Source organism: Papaver somniferum, chromosome 5 (genome assembly GCF_003573695.1).
Source record: "Papaver somniferum cultivar HN1 chromosome 5, ASM357369v1, whole genome shotgun sequence".
In the NCBI taxonomy this organism is placed as follows: Eukaryota; Viridiplantae; Streptophyta; class Magnoliopsida; order Ranunculales; family Papaveraceae; genus Papaver; species Papaver somniferum.
Genome location: NC_039362.1, coordinates 26,687,657 through 26,698,730, shown reverse-complemented (window position 1 = coordinate 26,698,730; position 11,074 = coordinate 26,687,657). Strand labels below are relative to the sequence as shown.

General features: G+C 35.2%; 2 long non-coding RNA genes across 3 annotated transcripts; both read left to right on the top strand.

The window, feature by feature from the left end:
• Positions 1-404: 404 nt before the first annotated feature.
• On the top strand, positions 405-4,316 carry LOC113277346. Its single transcript, XR_003324867.1, has 4 exons — positions 405-605; positions 1,461-1,550; positions 2,915-3,127; positions 3,426-4,316. It is a non-coding gene; the product is annotated as an uncharacterized LOC113277346 (long non-coding RNA).
• Positions 4,317-5,226: 910 nt separating this feature from the next.
• LOC113281223 lies at positions 5,227-8,912 on the top strand. Of its 2 annotated transcripts, XR_003325989.1 has the most exons (6): positions 5,227-6,413; positions 6,626-6,807; positions 7,369-7,462; positions 7,736-7,859; positions 8,316-8,419; positions 8,579-8,912. It is a non-coding gene; the product is annotated as an uncharacterized LOC113281223 (long non-coding RNA). The 2 variants fall into 2 exon arrangements; XR_003325988.1 differs by having other exon boundaries at positions 8,316-8,912.
• Positions 8,913-11,074: the final 2,162 nt, after the last annotated feature.

Here is an 11,074-nt window from a genome sequence, read left to right as displayed (position 1 = left end):
GATCTTTTATTAGCAACAATAATATTTGTTAGCAATTATCTAAACACCAACAATCATAATCTAAAATGATGATTCCACCCAAAGATTTCAACACATCAAAAACAGCCCCAAATTTACAATGCTTTTTGTCACTACTCTTGCAACATTTATACAGACTAACAATTGTATTTAATTTCTATTAATAAAAATTCATTTTAATTTTTAATTTCATTTTTTTTAATATTTAATACCATTAGAAAACATCTATAAAGACTGAGTCAATGGGTCTTGACTCGGTAGAAAATAGACTTAGACAAATACCATCCCTTCCTCTCGATTTTTCCCAGCCAAACCCAGAAAGAAAAACGCTCTCTTTCCTTTGTTCTTCGTTTGCCGCCATTAACACCCTCTGAGAGTGTAAAAAATTCAGCTCGAAATCACACCAGTTTCACCTAAAAATTAATCTAGGTTTGAGTTCGAGTCTGTTCCATTTTAGCTGGGTTATGTATTCTGTTAGTTATATGGATCGTTTGACCTAAAATTTGATCGATGAAGATGAAGAAGATGGTTGAGACTTGATTCTGCTGATGATAAATTACGTTGGTTTAATATTTTTCTTTGAAGAGGTAAGTGATTGAGTTCTCTATTTCTTCAAAATCAATTGATAATTTTTTTAGTTATATGAAATTGGGTGATAGATTAGGGTGAAATTAGAGGGTATTTTGAATGTTTAGATTGATTATTGAACTGATTTATTGATGTGGGTTCAATTATCTTAGATTGATAACTTGATTTTGTTATATGATTTGTATTACCCTGTAATCAATGAATTGAAACTCCCTTTGGTAGATGGATTTATTTGTGTTTAGATCGATGCCGCTAGCTGTTGGCGATGTTAAACCATTAAGGCACCTCATTTCCTTAACTTAGAAAAAGGGATGTCTTTTCTTTTAAGTTCTGTTTTGAGATGTATTTAGTTATCCCAGTTGTAGATAAATGTTAGCAGAATGGCCTCATAAATAGCTTAGGATGATTTATGTGATATAGAACTCCGTATGTATTATTTTACACATCTTAGCTTAAGAACAGATTTTAGTGAACAAGTGAGCACTAAGACTTCCATTCCTATTGTACTGTACTTGACCCCATTGATCTAAAACATATAGAAAACAATGAACATTCTTCCATTATGGAGTCTGTATTACAGAAAATCAATAGTACTAGTTTGTCTAATGCATGATTACTTTAGTGTGTCCATTATATATGCCTAATAAGTTGTTTTGGATCTAAGGTCACTTCCTTAAATTCATAATTTGGACTTTGATGATATGCAGCTCATACTAGCTACTGGTGCAGGGTGTACGGATAGTTGTTACTGGATAAGATAAACAAGAGCAATACTTCATTTTGTTAATCATTTTTTGTACATCCATCTCATTTGCCTCTTTGTGGTAGCTAAGTTTTGTCGTACTATTGATCAGGACTTGTACGTTGGTACTCTCAATTGGAACTTGTACGTTGTTACAGACTATGATTGGTATTTCCGCTTCTAAAATCAGAAGTTTGAACGGGTTAGTTTGTTGACTTGCTTTCTTTTTTCCTCTTTTTAAACATATGTCCCTCTATGAGTACTATACTGTGTGAACTTGGTTGTGTGTTTAAATGCTTGGCACATAACCAAACCCTTCTCATGCACCTAGTCATTTCATTTGTATCTATGAACAAATTTTTCCGGCTAAACAAATCTTCGTGGAGTTAAATATTTGCGGAGTTACTTTTCTTTACTAATTCACTCTGTTAATTAGATAAAGTAAAATGATACATACTTTGATAGCGGCTTGCCAATACGTAAACAAGTCCTGATGATGCTTGTTGTTCATTTTCTTTTTAGTCATCACTTGACCATTTCCCTTAATTAGTAAAATACTCAAGTATGGGGCAACATTAAGATAAATTCCAAGTTAATGGTAAATTTTGGTGGATTGATTGGTTTAGTAATACAAATTCTATAGTGATATATTGTTTTGTGTAAACAAGGACTGTGACTGTTCTAGCATTATTGTGGTTTAATTTTGGCATAAATCCACAAGGAGATATATTGTTTGGTTTTAAAGATTTTCAGTTGTTGTTCTTGTCTTTCTACAACAAGACAGACTAATTTTCTTAGCTTTGAGTTTGTGAGGGATCTTGACCGATTTCTGGACCCTCTTGAGCATTCATATCGAAATTCAGAATTGCACACATGAGTAGGTAGTGATTGCTTCTCTTCATATATGCTTTTTCTTAGCTACTGCACTTTCTACGCTTTTCTGCTATTGCACTTTGTTTCTTATCATGTCATGCACGTTTCTTATCAACTAATGATACTTGATGTAACGAGTCCCACAATTGGTGGAGTGTGACTTGTTGATACCTGACTTAACAAGGAGAACATAAATTAATGTCAGTTTACTACCTTTAGAGTAGCCGATCAAAAATAAAATAAAAAGAAGAACCGGTAAAAGAAACACCTTAAGAGTTAGTTTGGTATGGGTGTATTATTTATCTGTGTGAACCCCACTATGATTTACTTTACTAGAACACAAATTCACTTTTACAGAGTTCTCTTTCGGTCTTTCGGTTTTAGTCAGTTTTGTTTGTTTGAAGTTGCATCAGTGCCGTAAGATGATGAATATCTGTTTCAGTTGTATTGTGGAAAGAAAACTGAAATTTGTTTACTTTCTGTTATTACTGTGATATATGCAAGCATATTATAGTGTTAGGATTCAGTGAATAACCATATGATGGTCCAAAATGTTTCTGAATGATAAGCAATATCTTTATCCTTAATTGTCCAAGGAATGACACTATGTTTACACCATGTTCCATCCCCTGTGTTTTTAAACTATTGATTTTCAAGTAAATGGTTTGAATGATTTACTCTTTATTGTCACAGAGAACTGCTCAAGCACAGAACTTTAAAAATTGAAGGTCCTCAAGAGACAAGGGGCATTTCTGAATAAAAACAGGTGGAGGATAGGAAGGAAAAACTTACAAAAATACTGGATTGGAATGGCTTGGAGATGACAAAGGCATACATGCTTGATACACGAGGCCGTGCAGTCAAAATTCAAAAAATCGGAAAAGACTGCTCCTTTTGGTTGGGATGGTAAGCTTCTAATATCTGAATACTTGTTTATGTTATGTTTACATAGTCTGTGATAATGTTATATGCATCATTAATGTAGATATTAGTTAGAGAAGGATGACTACTCATCCTTATCTGCTCTACTTTTCTTCTTCGAGTGAGATTTTGTAAAGGCCTAAAGGTATATGCGTATATGTCTATCATACGCCAGGGCTATGATGAGATAAAAAAGAGTGGATGAGTATATACTATATAATACTTCTACCAGTCAATATTTGACCCTTGACTAGTAATAAGCATTGGGTATGTAATTTAACAGTAGGTTGAGCATGAAGAAGACATGGTGTTGTTGCTGACATGGTTGAGGGCAGTAGAGGATATGAGCTGATGGAAATTTGTGTTTATGGAGTCTTTCATGGCTTCATCTCGGCTAAGATTACAAAAAGGGGAGAAGACTGTTAATGGGTGTGTGGCTGTTGCAGGTGTTTGGTCTGAACTGCAATTATCGGTTGGAATGGAGAACATGGGTCTGTTGTGGTTGGTGTTGGTCTGAGTTTTATAGATGAATGTTAGGATTCAGGAACAAATTGCAGGTGACAGAGAAGTGGTTTGATGAGTTTGAAGATGTTGTTGGACTGATACTTTTAAGCCATGATTTGGGTCAAGGTTTCTTGATCTCAGGTGTTGGTGGTGGTTGCAATGGAACCATGTGTCTGAAGCTGTTGTCTGCTGGTTTCGAACGACAATTTTGGTTTTTGGGATTCAGAGTTTGAGATAGTTTTGATGTGGTGCAGGCAAATGGTGACTGGTGTTGGGTTTTGGTTTGTTTGCTGTTGCAGAAAGTTGTTATTGCTGGTGGTAGTTTGTAGACAAACTGAGTAGCAGTTGAAATGAGAACTGATGTGCAGGGATTCAGGGAAGCAATTTGGCTATGTTATGTGCAAATGGCCTAGGACAAGGCCATTGAATCGAGTCAGAGCAGCTGAGTCAGTAACTGACTCAAGCCCCAGACCGTTAGTTTAACCAGTGACCACCTAATTTTTTTCTCGTTACCGGAAGATGATTTCCGCTGACTTTTCCGGCCAACTTCCAGTAATTCAACTTATATTAGCTTTTTCTCCTTTAGTTGGAAAACCGAGTCAGAGGAGCATTTTTTTTACCATTTGTCAATATTTATGAGAAATTTAAAGATAAATTATTAACAACAAAATTAGTTTGTGTTCTAATTTTGAGTTGCTTGTTGAAAGTTTATTGTGAATTTCCTTAAAAAATTTAATTTTGAAGTCAGAACCCTCCCAGAGCTTCTTGTTTCATAATTTGTATACCGTTATACCACATTTGAAGTTCGAATCAACACCGGCTTCATATTTATCGATTTTGATGATGTAGCATGCTAAGTTTAAAGTCATAACCCTCTTGGAGATTCTTGATTCACAGTTTGTATGTCGTTATACCACATTTGAAGTTCGAATCAACACTGAGCTTCATAATTATCGATTTTGATGATGTATCATGCTAAGTTATAAGTCAGATCTCTCCCAGATCAACACCAAGCTTCGTATTTATCGATTTCGATGATATATCATGCTAAGTTTAAAGTCATAACCCTCGTGGTCTATCTCTAGTAATCTTATAACCTGAGGTTACCAGTGTGAACTAAAGCTACTTCATGACCTGTATGACTTTTCAAAATTACTTCATGACCTATGCGACTAATCAAAATTCAAACCGGAAGCACAAAGAGAAAGCACAAAAACACAAAGAGAAAGCACAAAGAAACACACCAATTATCGAATTCATTTTTCATTTTCCCGATTCATTCTTATACATTTTTTGGATCTTTTTGTATAAGAATATCGATAACAATGTCCTAAATTTAACAATATTTTTTTTGGATTTTATTCATGTCGAAGGTTGCTAATTAAACCGAAAACATGAGTTCGTATTAACACAAACAGAAAGCATAAAGAAAACACACTTACCTTGATCCGTATGACTGTCTTAAATCAAATCTATAACGTCCAAATAATTTCACAATCCGTATGACCCCATCCTACCACATCTTATCCGTTCAAATTCTTTTGGATAAATCGCAAAAAAAAAATTCTCTCACTTATCTTCATTCACTCACTTTTCTCTCATCTTCCCCTCCCTCAGAAAAAAAAACCCTCACTCAAGATTTAACGAAGGAATCAGTTTCAGTATGAAGTAAATCAGAAATCCTACATCCTCATTGTTGAAGAAGCGAAACCAAATCTCAAGATCTCTTCAAAATGTTTCAATTAAAAGTCAAAATCGAACTCCAAATTTTTCTTCTCGCTCTGTTTTCTAACTCTGCAATTCGTGAAACCCTAACCCAAGTTTCGTTTGCTTCCATTGCTTCAAATTAGGTGGAGATTTTGTCATTGCTACTGCTACAGATCGAGAAGAAGAGGAGGATTACTCTGAATAGAAGCTAGGGTTTGTGTGATTCGATTTGACATTGAAGATTTGAAGATTTATTGGTTTCCATCAAGAATAGAAAATCTAGGGTTTGTGTTTGTTGTTGGTTTTGATGAGATGGATGGCTATTTGAAAGTTTGAGAAGGAATTGATGATATTAATGGGTCTTTGCAGTAATGAATTTGATACCAGATACGGTGATTGAGATGATTTCTTTATTATTTAGATAAAGGTCAACTCTTTTGTAGAATTTGTTTGAAGGGTTTGTTGAATCTGTTTGAAGCAGAGAAGGAGATCCATAATAAGATGAGTTGCAACAGAGTTATGACGAGATTGAGAAGAATCAGTTGCAGATGGTGAATCAGGATTCTGAAATAAGATCGAATTGGATGAATTTGGGGGTTTCTTTTGGTTGATGGTTGTTTGCTGATACTAAAATTGTTTGAGATGGAGATAATGCTATTGTGTCGTGTTATTTGGAAGTCTGGGAATGAAAAAGAGATGGGTCTGAAACGAATTGAAGTTTCTGGTTGTGAGCTGCTGATGGGACTGACAGAGACTGGTGTTGTTGATGACTGATATTTGACTGTGTGTATGGAATTGCAGTGATGGGTTGAGATGGAACTGTATGTTATGTTAAGATGGGTTTGTAGTGTATGGCTGTGGTTGCCATCAGTTGATAACAAGAACGGGTTTGTGGCTATGTAGGTTTGTTGATCTTAATGGTGCAGGAAATCAATGTTGAAGATAAAGATCATACTAAAGCTGCAGGGAGTAAATGGAGAATGGGTGAGAAGCTCTGCTGGTGATACGAAGGATTTAGATGAATGTTAGGTGGTCTGTAGTGGTAGCTGTTGTGTTACAGGTAAAGAAGCTCGCAGAAATTTATGAGTTGATTCTACTGTTAATAAACTAATAGCGAAATGGAAGGATTCTTTTGTTTCCTTCTCTTTTGCATCTTATAAGCTGTTGTTATCAAATCTGAGTTCCTGGATGTGTATTAGGATGTCAGCAATATTTAAAATATTGTTCATGAAGAGGTAATCTTGTTGTTATGTTTGGAATCTCCATTTGTAGGTTGGGAGAACGCAGAAAATGCAGCGGTGTCCTTCAAGAAGCGGCTTGAAACTGCAGTTCAGAAGAATTCAGCGCTTGAAGATCAGGTAGGTCATCTCGATGGGGTTTTGAAGGAGTGTGTCAGACAGCTTAGGCAAGCAAGAGACATACAAGAACAAAAGTTTCATGAAGCTATCATTTAGGTAATGACACGAGTTGTAGTCGATGTTGTTAACTATTTAGTAATGTTGGTTTATAAGACATAGCTTTTGTTTAACTTGTGAATCGAATGATATTCTGTTTATCTTGAAGGCGAACTGAATAAAGGGTAAGTGTTGGCCTTTAAGGGTAAATGTTGGCCTGTAAAGGCAAATGGCATCAAGAATTACTCCAGCTTTCAGTATCTTGGTGACTGGCAAACATGGATTGACCCACAGAAGCCGTTGCAATTGATTTATTCCTGCGTAGAGTTGATTAGTTTAGCTTATTTCGTTATAATCTAAGTCTGCTACCATTTTGACACGTTCATGTAAATACTGACACTTACTTTTTTTTTCTTAGTTTCATTACCTTTCATATATTACTGGCATACATCTCGAAATAAGTCTTTTGCTTATCGCTTAATGTTTATTCACCTGGTCTTGGCGTCATTGGTTTAATATTCATTAGATGCATTTTTCTAGGCGCAGTGGTTTTGTTTCTTGTATTGATTTTATATTCTATTTCTCTCATCTAATGGTTGTCTCCGTCTGTGTCTTATGCAGGCTTTTGAGATTGACCATTTGATGCTACCCACAAGAGATTATCTCTTTGGTCCATCGTACGACAATATATGCCGTCTTGTAGACTTCATCCACAGTAAGTGCCTTGATCCCGGCTTCATCTATTTTATATCGTCTTCATTACAATAGTTTTTTTCTTAAGAAATAATGCAGCTTGTGAATCTGTCTTAGTCTAGTATAGGTTGTGGTGACATTGGTCCCAGGACCTTGCTCCTTGTCTTTTGGTTAACGGTAGCCTGGATATCCCTGTTTCTGATTACTCGAAATTGAGAAACTTAACATTTCTGTCATCAAAATTTTTTATGCTCCTTTTCGAGAGTATTTATATCTGCTTTTTTCTCTTGTGCAGAGAATGCTGCAAGTGAGAAGCACTACCATGTTCATTGTAAATTTGATTAAGGATGATTGTCTGATTAATTAGCTCTCTTAGAATCCACTGTGGGCACTATTCGTGGTGTTAGTTTATGCGTTAGGTAATAATTTTAAGTTTACACCCTTACTGTGTTGGATATTTAGAAGTTTTTTTTCTTGTTGGTTAGCTTGTAGGTATGCTATAACTCTCATAGTTTTAGATTCATATTCCCCCTTGGTGATTAAATGTGTGCTGATTTGCCTTTATGACACGCTTTTTAGATATTATCATAGAATTTTTTAAATTGTTCTGTGTTATTTTGGATTGTCTCATTCCTTCATTTATCACCATGATTACATTTTCTTGAAGCGGTCGGGATTGGTTCTGAACCAACTGAACCTCAGCTGAACAAGTTGTGCCTAGCACATAATGTCGTCATTTCTGAATTTAGAGCCTAGAAAGCTAAGCAAGAGTTTACCTTTTCTGCTTTTGTCTTTTTTGATATTTCCTGTGTATTACAACATGTAAATATTATTAGGTGCAAGTTTCTGAGAAGTGTATATTATGCCTATTGCAGGTAACCTTTAATTCATTGGGCATGCCATTTCTTCCAAGATGGATGTGCTGAGTTTGAGTATCATAGGAGGCCCTAATACTCAGGGTTTTCTTTATATTGAGAAGGTAAACATTTCATGGATAACTTACTTGGTTGTTTAAAATATTAGAATTATCGTTTCTGAAAGATCTTGATAACTTGGTATATTATTTCGGTTTCTTTGTGTTCTGCGTTGCCATTGTTAAATTGTTATATGAACTAATCTCTCAGCGTGTTTTGTATAGGATTCATGAAGAGAATAACTTGGTATATTATTTCGGTTTCTTTGTGTTCTGCGTTGCCATTGCTAAATTGTTATATGAACTTAGGATTCATGAAAAGAATGATATCTCAAGATCGTAAGGAGTGTAGGTAATAACGAGATAGATTGCAAATGGAGAAATGGATGAAGCTCAGCAAATTGAGAAATGTATGCATTGCAGGTCTGTGTTTCTAGTTAGATTGTAGCCTGGAACTCCGACAGGTTCAGGGTGATCGGAGGGCACCTTTTTTTTATTTGAATGTAACGAATATTCTAACGGAAATAACCGGATCAATTTTTGAAAGCTGTGACTAAATAAAGACACGTGTTTTTCTTCTGAATTGTTGCAAAGATATGTGTAACACATATAATCGTTACCGAAAGTGTGAGGAATCGTGACACGTGGCATCCTAGTAATTGTTGCAAGCAAGAGTAACACTTTTAACCGTTAAAATAATTGTGGCAAGTAAGACACATGTCGAAACCCTGAAATTAGGTCAACTGTTGCTGTTTGTTATTGTAACGGTTCATAAGTGTGACTTTAATTAATCATTGTCACAGAAAAGACGTTGCAAAAAAATAACAAAATTAATCACAGCGTTTCTGCAACGGCTTATATCTGTTACAAATTCAATCAGCAACAGATATACCCTGTGACAAAAACCTGGATTTGGTGTAGTGTTCTTGAGTCCAGGAGTTTCTTCTTCTTCACCAGCAGAAGCCTCATTCATACATGTATCTTCTCTGGAGGCATCATTCTCCTGGGAGTCAGACATCTTTGTGAACTTCGACAATATGATGGAGCTATACAATCTGACAACAAAATATTCATGCAAGCATCTACAAAAATGGTAATCCTTAACTCTTACCTTTTTACAGTTCCACTAACAGTAGTGATTGTGATATGAGATCTAGCATTTCAAAACCTTGCTCGTTTCTTCGAATCTACAAGAGACAAACAAAACTCATGTTTTCATAAAATTATGAACACTTCCATCATGCGAGCATTAATCACTGGATTATGAAAACTAAACAAATATTTCATCATAAATAATTGTTTGCTGATTAATACTACTTAAAAGTCAAGCTTTGGTCTTCAAAATATATATATTAATAAATAAAAACGTGATTAACTCACGTAAAAAATTAAAAAAAAGAGATTTTTTTAACGTGAGCAAAACTCACGTGATTTTATCAAAAAAAAAAAACTTTGTGGAAGTTTCACGGTTTGATAAAAAGAAAATCTCTTTTCCTTCGTACGATCGTCTTTCTTTGAAACAAAGGTTTATTTCGGTTTTGTGAAAAGTTCACATATTTTAAGATAAAGTGTTGATTTCCATGAAATCTCATAAACAAAATTTTATCACTGGACACAGGTCTACTTCAAAAGAAAAAATCTCTCCCAAGTTAGGGATTATTGCTAGTCTCTTGAACTAATGATTGAACGAACATACGTTTAATAAAATAAGGGTTTTTTACAAAACTCACACTCATATATACACATGTATAAAATTTTAGCATGATCAGGGTATGAGCAACTCATGAAATCAGCAGTAAAAAAAATATATATTAAATCGGCGACAGTGAGAGCTCCGACAAAAAAATTCTCCCTGCTGATGGCGTGAAGATGAGGAGTTGATGAAGGTGGTGGTCGTACGTGTGAGGAGAAATAAAAAAAAGGGGATTAATTCCCTTTTATATCAATTTTATTTCCAAAATCTAATTTCACAAGGATTTCCTTTTTGGACCGGGCCCGTGAATCCTAATCTGATCAAGGTCCCATCACCAAACCAGCGGTTCAACACCAATTTATGCTCATTAAGCGATGCTCCATCGTGCCACTGGGATCTTCGTTCAAGCCGTGGTCCACTCGCACAATCGAAAATCCAGTAATGTCTTATCCTACGGCTAAGTTCAATTACTTATTTCATTCATAACTGGAAAATCACCATTCAGTGATGACTGAGGAACATGACTGTCCCTCACTAAGCATGGGACTTAATGTAGATGGTGGATTTTCAGCAAAGGCTAAAATCGTAAAACCATAAATTGTAGTACTTCTGATCCAGCAATCAGATGAGTGCTGAGACTCATGTCTCTCGTCGAAAGCATGAAAGCTCATGCCACAAAATCTCTGACTGAGAATGCTGTCTCTCAGAGCATATGTAGATGTGTAGTCTCTCAGCTGAGGCAACGACACATCTCATGAATACTGAGCAATTTCAGTAATTAATTTTATATAGAATCGAACGATTCGATGACTCCTAGACAGCTTGCCTGCTAGTATAGAGCAACAAGGTCTTCAGGATACAACAATGTTTTCCCTGACTATATAAAAGGAATATGACGTTTCAACAAGATCATATTTCTCAATTCTCAGATAATTAATGCTCTTAGACATCATGACTGCTAGTATAAAGCCATCAATTAATTATCTCTAATCGTTAACTGAATATTCAGAAATATTCTACGATTCTTC